The sequence below is a fragment of the Egretta garzetta genome, unplaced genomic scaffold, assembly GCF_000687185.1.
Source record: "Egretta garzetta isolate BGI_Z169 unplaced genomic scaffold, ASM68718v1 scaffold658, whole genome shotgun sequence".
In the NCBI taxonomy this organism is placed as follows: Eukaryota; Metazoa; Chordata; class Aves; order Pelecaniformes; family Ardeidae; genus Egretta; species Egretta garzetta.
This window is the reverse complement of record NW_009260499.1, coordinates 354,576-359,999: the sequence shown is the minus strand read 5'-3', so window position 1 is coordinate 359,999 and position 5,424 is coordinate 354,576.

The following is a 5,424-nucleotide window of genomic DNA, read 5'->3' as shown; positions in this document are numbered from 1 at the left end:
ACAGTGCCTGGCACCATTTCTGATGGTGCAGGGACTCTTCTGTAACACAGTGGGATGAGCAGGGAGGGTTTCTGAAGGTACCACCCTTCCCTTCCCTTTGAGTGAGAGGCTTGAACACCTCCTGGGCAGGCAGGTGGGTATTTTTCTGGGCACTTGCTGAATCTTGGCCAAAGCAGGGTGGTTCAGGAGGCCATGCTGGCAGCATCGTGCTGCATGTGTGCTGCTATTCCAGATGGACACCCTGCTGCTAATGAAGCTTTACTGCAGTGCAGGAAACCATCTCTGTCACTCTGAGAAGTCTGTGGACTTCCCCTGGCACTTCTGCTTGAGGGGCACTAGGGACGGCTCGTAAGGCTTTAGTATTTTTAGAGGGTGATTATTTTATTGCCAGTCACATTAAACTCATAGGCTAAAGGCCGTGCACTAACATCTGCCCTGGAGTTAAGAGCAGTACTGCTGACTGCTGTTACATAAAGTAGACGTGAGGCCAGACTTCAGCCCCGCACAAGGAGAAAACCGCTGAGTCTTCATCAAAACTACAAACCTGTCCTGACCTAGCACTTCAAGGAAGACCATGGCATGGAAGGAGAAAGCAAGCAGAGTGTGGTGGAGACAGAGCTCCAAAGCAGCACCCCGGGATCCAGCCCTCTGGGAATAGTACTCCGAGGCTCCCCCACGCACTCTGGCTTTGCACCCGGATATATTTTATATGGATGTTTCTCAAGCCCACGCAAGCCAACACGTATATTCTCCCTGTTTCACTCCTTTCTTTGTCTGCCAGAAGGACTGAAACCTCTGGAGTCCTTTAGGGCATTAGGGTTTCTTCTGAATCTCTTTCACTTCCAGCCTGAATCATCCCATGACCTGCGAAAAGCACTCTGTTTTCCAGCACATTCAAAATCATCTCATCAAGGGTCAGATGCCAACAAACATCTGGCAGATTTGGCCCCGAGGCCATCCCCCAGCAGGGTCTCCTTCCCTGGATATGCAGCCCGGTTACCCCACTGGAGCGGAACTCACTGGCTTGGGTTCCTCCTGCGCGACCCCTCCCTGGCTCTTCACGCCCTTGGCTGAGGCTGGGCAGGCAGCCACAGCAGGACAGCCTGACAAAATGGTGGCTGCTGTTAACGCTACCACAGACAGCGTCTTCTCCGTGATGCACTTGCATGCACGCAAGCGAGCTGCCACCTGATTTGGCAAGCTGGTCTGTACAGAACGGGTGCCTGCATCCATGGGAGTTGGGCAGAGGGAGCCCCAGAAGCAACAATCTGTAGGACCTGTTTTGCCAGGCTCAGGGCCGGGTTTTGTCACTCCAACTGATGGTGAATTTTGCAGTCAACAAAGGTGGGCAACGAAGGAGAGAGCCTGTGTGATATGGAGCCCGTGGCCCAGAAGACATTTCCTCCTTGTGTTGTGCAGCGGCTGGGCTGCTCACCTCTGTCTTGAAGTCTTTGCCCACCCGCAGTTGGGTGGTGACTGGCAGAGGGGCAGAAAGCCAAGGACTGAAAGCTTGTCTTGGCAATCTGCTTTATCACACCAAGCAAACGGGTATGCATTCCCTTCCCCGGGACTTCACCAACATCCAGTTCATGTTGCTAGCACTCAGCTTTTTCTTGGGTGCCTGAAAACACCCCCAGTCCCTCTAAGCTCTGTCATTATATGACAGATCCACCCTTGCCCTGTAGAATACAGCAGAGCAGATCCCGCACTGGACAGCCCACAGGTGCCTGTTCATGCCGAAGGGCTGGGATCCAGCCAAAAGAGCACCAGGTCCTCGGCCAGCCTGACTTCCTAATGCTTCAGCAGTGGCAACCAGCAGCAGCTACGACCCAGGCCTGACCGCAGCGGCAATCAAGCTGTTAGCATTATCCCTAATGCCAGTTTAAGCCTTGGTTTTAAACAGGGCGAAGCAATGACCATTGTCACTCACAGACAAGTTCCCACAGTGGATCCCAAGTCCCTCTTCACAGTCCTGTTTTAAAGGGCTCCTTGATTCAGTACCACTGCCTGCCCTTTCTGTGTGTGAAGGAATCATTTTTCTCCCTGATCAACTGAAAACATGATCACTCAACTAAATGGAGCCAGGAATGTGCTACTGCCTGCGTAGTTGCGGGTGAAAGCCTGAGTGGGTCTCTGCTCCAGTCAGCCAGCCTGTTGTGTGTCAGCTGGGGGCTGAGCCTGTCGCTGTCATTTCTTTAACTCAGAAAAAGTCCTTTTTAGGGGCAGATCCCACCAAAGCAGCCCAGTGCTGGAGCTCTCGGACGAGCGACCACCGACGGATCTGATACCTGTTACAGCACTCGCTTTGTGGAGCGTTTCAGAGCAGCCCAGCAATGCAAGCGTTACCCCCCATCGCCCTAATTACAGCAGGGCAATCACTGACTACTGTGATGTCTCACAATTATTTCCAGTATTTAAAAATAATGTCAGTCAAATAATTTGTCCCTGAGGCTTGTCCTCAGTGGAGTTTGCACTGGCATTTTCCAGGCAAGTAAGTGAAAGGGGACAGGAGAGCTGCGCTCCAACTTGTTAATGCAGACGAAAGCTCACGGGGAGCTGGAGCTGTCACGCAAGGGAACGGGGCAGCTCCGAGTGAGCCTTCCCTCCGTTTTGAAATAGGGCGATGAATCTTGCCAAGGTCACGGTCAGGGAGAGCTCGCCCACCGAGAGCAGCAGCTCACCGAGGTGCCTGGTGGGGAACAGCAAAAATTCTCTCTGCACACGTCCCAAACAGAGGAAACCCCCAAGGTTTGCAAACAAACAGCTGCTCAAAACTACCGACTCCAGGCTTCATTAGGAACAAAAAAAATAAAACCCGTTCTGTGCCAGACAGACATTTTGCTGCCAAGAAAGTGCCACCTACTGGATCTGGCCCGGCGGGGAAACACGAGAACGGGAAACAAACCCAGAAAACAGAATGCTGGAAAAATTACATTTTTTCACACTTTTAAAAAAACCTCATAAAGCTATGCACTGACAGTTACCCCCACCTCAGCCCCCTCTCCAGTTCCAATCTCTCCACAGCTGCATCAACCAGACTTTCGAAGTAGACAAATGTTGGGGGGTGGGGGTATATGTGAAGTTTTAGGGTTTGCAGGGAGGGACTTACCGGTGCTGAGAAGCTGCTCTTGTCTCCTCCAGTTCCTTCAGCTCCTCTGCGTCCTCTCCCAGTTAGCCGTGCCCTCCTAGTTAAATCCTGCTGCCATTCTCTGGCAGCCAAGCTCCCTCTGCCTCCCTGCGCAGCGCTTTGCCTGCGAGCCCCAGCCCAAACGGTGGAGAAGAGAGCGAGGCAGAGCCCACCCAGCACCCCAGCCTGGGGGTCCCCGTGCCGCTGGCGTCCCTCTGCCCTTTCGTCCCGGTGCCGCTCGCCCCGGTTGTCTGAGAGCAGGTGACAGAGTTTTCTTGGCAGAGGAGAGAGGAGGGGAGGGATGTGGAGGCAGTGAGAGGTGGAGCTGGCACCCGGAGCAACAGGTTACTGTATAACTAGGAGCCGGTGGCCCGGGCGAGCAGGCTGCGTCCCCGCAAGGCGCTGGGAGCAGCTGGGGTCTTCGCCCACTCCCGGTGCGAGGGGACCAAAAGCCGAGCCGAGGTGCTGCCCAGGAGGGACGTGCTAAACTTCAGGTTTCTTTCGCCTGAGAACATTTCATGCCCGAGGGGGAGGCTGAAGGCGGCGAGGGGTGGCAAAGGAGTGCTTGGAGCTGGGTTTTCCATCACCGGTGAGGGAGGGGACGTGCTCGTGGGGGGAAAACAAGGCACCTTTTGTGCAGCCTGGTGCTCTCTGCTGCAGCTCCGCACTGGCTCACGGGTTGTTTTCCTCCAGCTTCGCTCCTGTCTGCTCTCTCTGCCCTGACGTCTGCAGCTGGGAAAGGTGCCGGGAGACGGAGAGGGCAAAATATCCTCCCTCTCCAGGTCCCGAAAGCAGTCAGGGGTGAGGAGCAGAGCCCCCTTCGGGGTACCCCACGCCGTGGCACTGTACTCCTTAGGGTTATATGGCCATAAAGCCCCTCGTCTTGCCCCAGCTCTACCACAAGCTGGCTGGAGGTAGTGGGGTCTGGCTGTGCCACAAGTCTCGGCCCCACACTTCTGCCCCTGGCACTGGGCAGAGGTAAAACATAGCTTTGGCAGAGCTGTGCTGGGGTTATGGCAGGGAGAGGGGAGTGCCTCCTAAACCCATCTTTGGGAATAACCAAGGTGAAGCAATTGCCGTGGCACAGGAGGGGAGTAAAAGGCTCACTGGCCTTGGGCATCAGGCAGTGGTTTTGGCATCAGCATGGTGCAGCCTGAGCAGGGCTTGCTCCTTGGCCAATGATGCTCCTTGTTGGCTGTGCTTGGGCAATCACCGTAGGCAGGACCCCATCATTATTCACACGTGTGTACTCGTGCGCCTGTGTGCCAGAGAGAAACTGTACATGACCCTTTTGGCCATCGCAGGGAGCATTCCCCTGCCACTGCAGTACTGCGTCAGCCCTCCCCTGCAGATGTCCAGGCTCTATTATTGGTGGTGTCAGGAGTGAGACCACCATCCCCTTTTCACCGGGGCCCCCGGTGGGGCACACAGAAAGCAAAAGCCACTTCTTGCTGGAGTAGCAGAGGAGCTTCAGCCCTTGCGTTGTGGCCAGTGTCGTTCCCACACTCTCTGGAAAGGGTTTCTTTAGAAGCCCCAGTCTCATTGCATAATCACTTGTTGCTCCTCTCTTGCTCTGTAAAAGTCAGAAGAAAGTTTTAAAAGATGGCAAGGCTGCTCCTGAGTTTCTGTTGCCAGACTGTGGAGGGGGTGTTTGAGTTGTGCTTGGGGTCTGCCATGCTGCCACGCTGCAGACTGTGTGTTTGGGGGCCTAGAGGGACTCCGAATTCTGGGAATGGTCTCTTGTGTGGGCAGACTTAATACTTTCAAAGAACACCTAGTTTCATTTGTCTCAAGATTTCACATTTTTTAAAACAATGGGATCAGTTCATGGGCTGAGCATTATGGTAGAAAGTATCAGCTGAATGCACAGGTCTTTCAGACGTTCCCATGGCAGCGTGGGATCCATCTGGTTAGCTAGTCCTCTCAAAAAAATGAGCCTTTTGAGAGCATTTAATTAAAGTGCATGTGCATCGCAGGCCTCCCCACCATCCCCACGATGTGTGTTGAATCCGTGGCGTGTACGTGCTAGAGAGTCGCAGGCCTCCCCACCATCCCCACGATGTGTGTGAATGTGGTGTGTACGTGCTAGAGAAACCCCTTGTCACCTGCGACTCTGACACCAGAGAAAGAAATAAGAAAACACTTCCACCATGGGATACGGGTCTGGAGGAAGCCCAGCTTCCTTTGCTCACCGCTTGTCAAGTTCTGTGTCACCGTGGTTTTCTTGGGTGCCTGCCATGCTGTGGGGGCTAGTGCTCAGCTTGCTGCCTGGCCCACGTCCAGATGCCGGGCAGGGG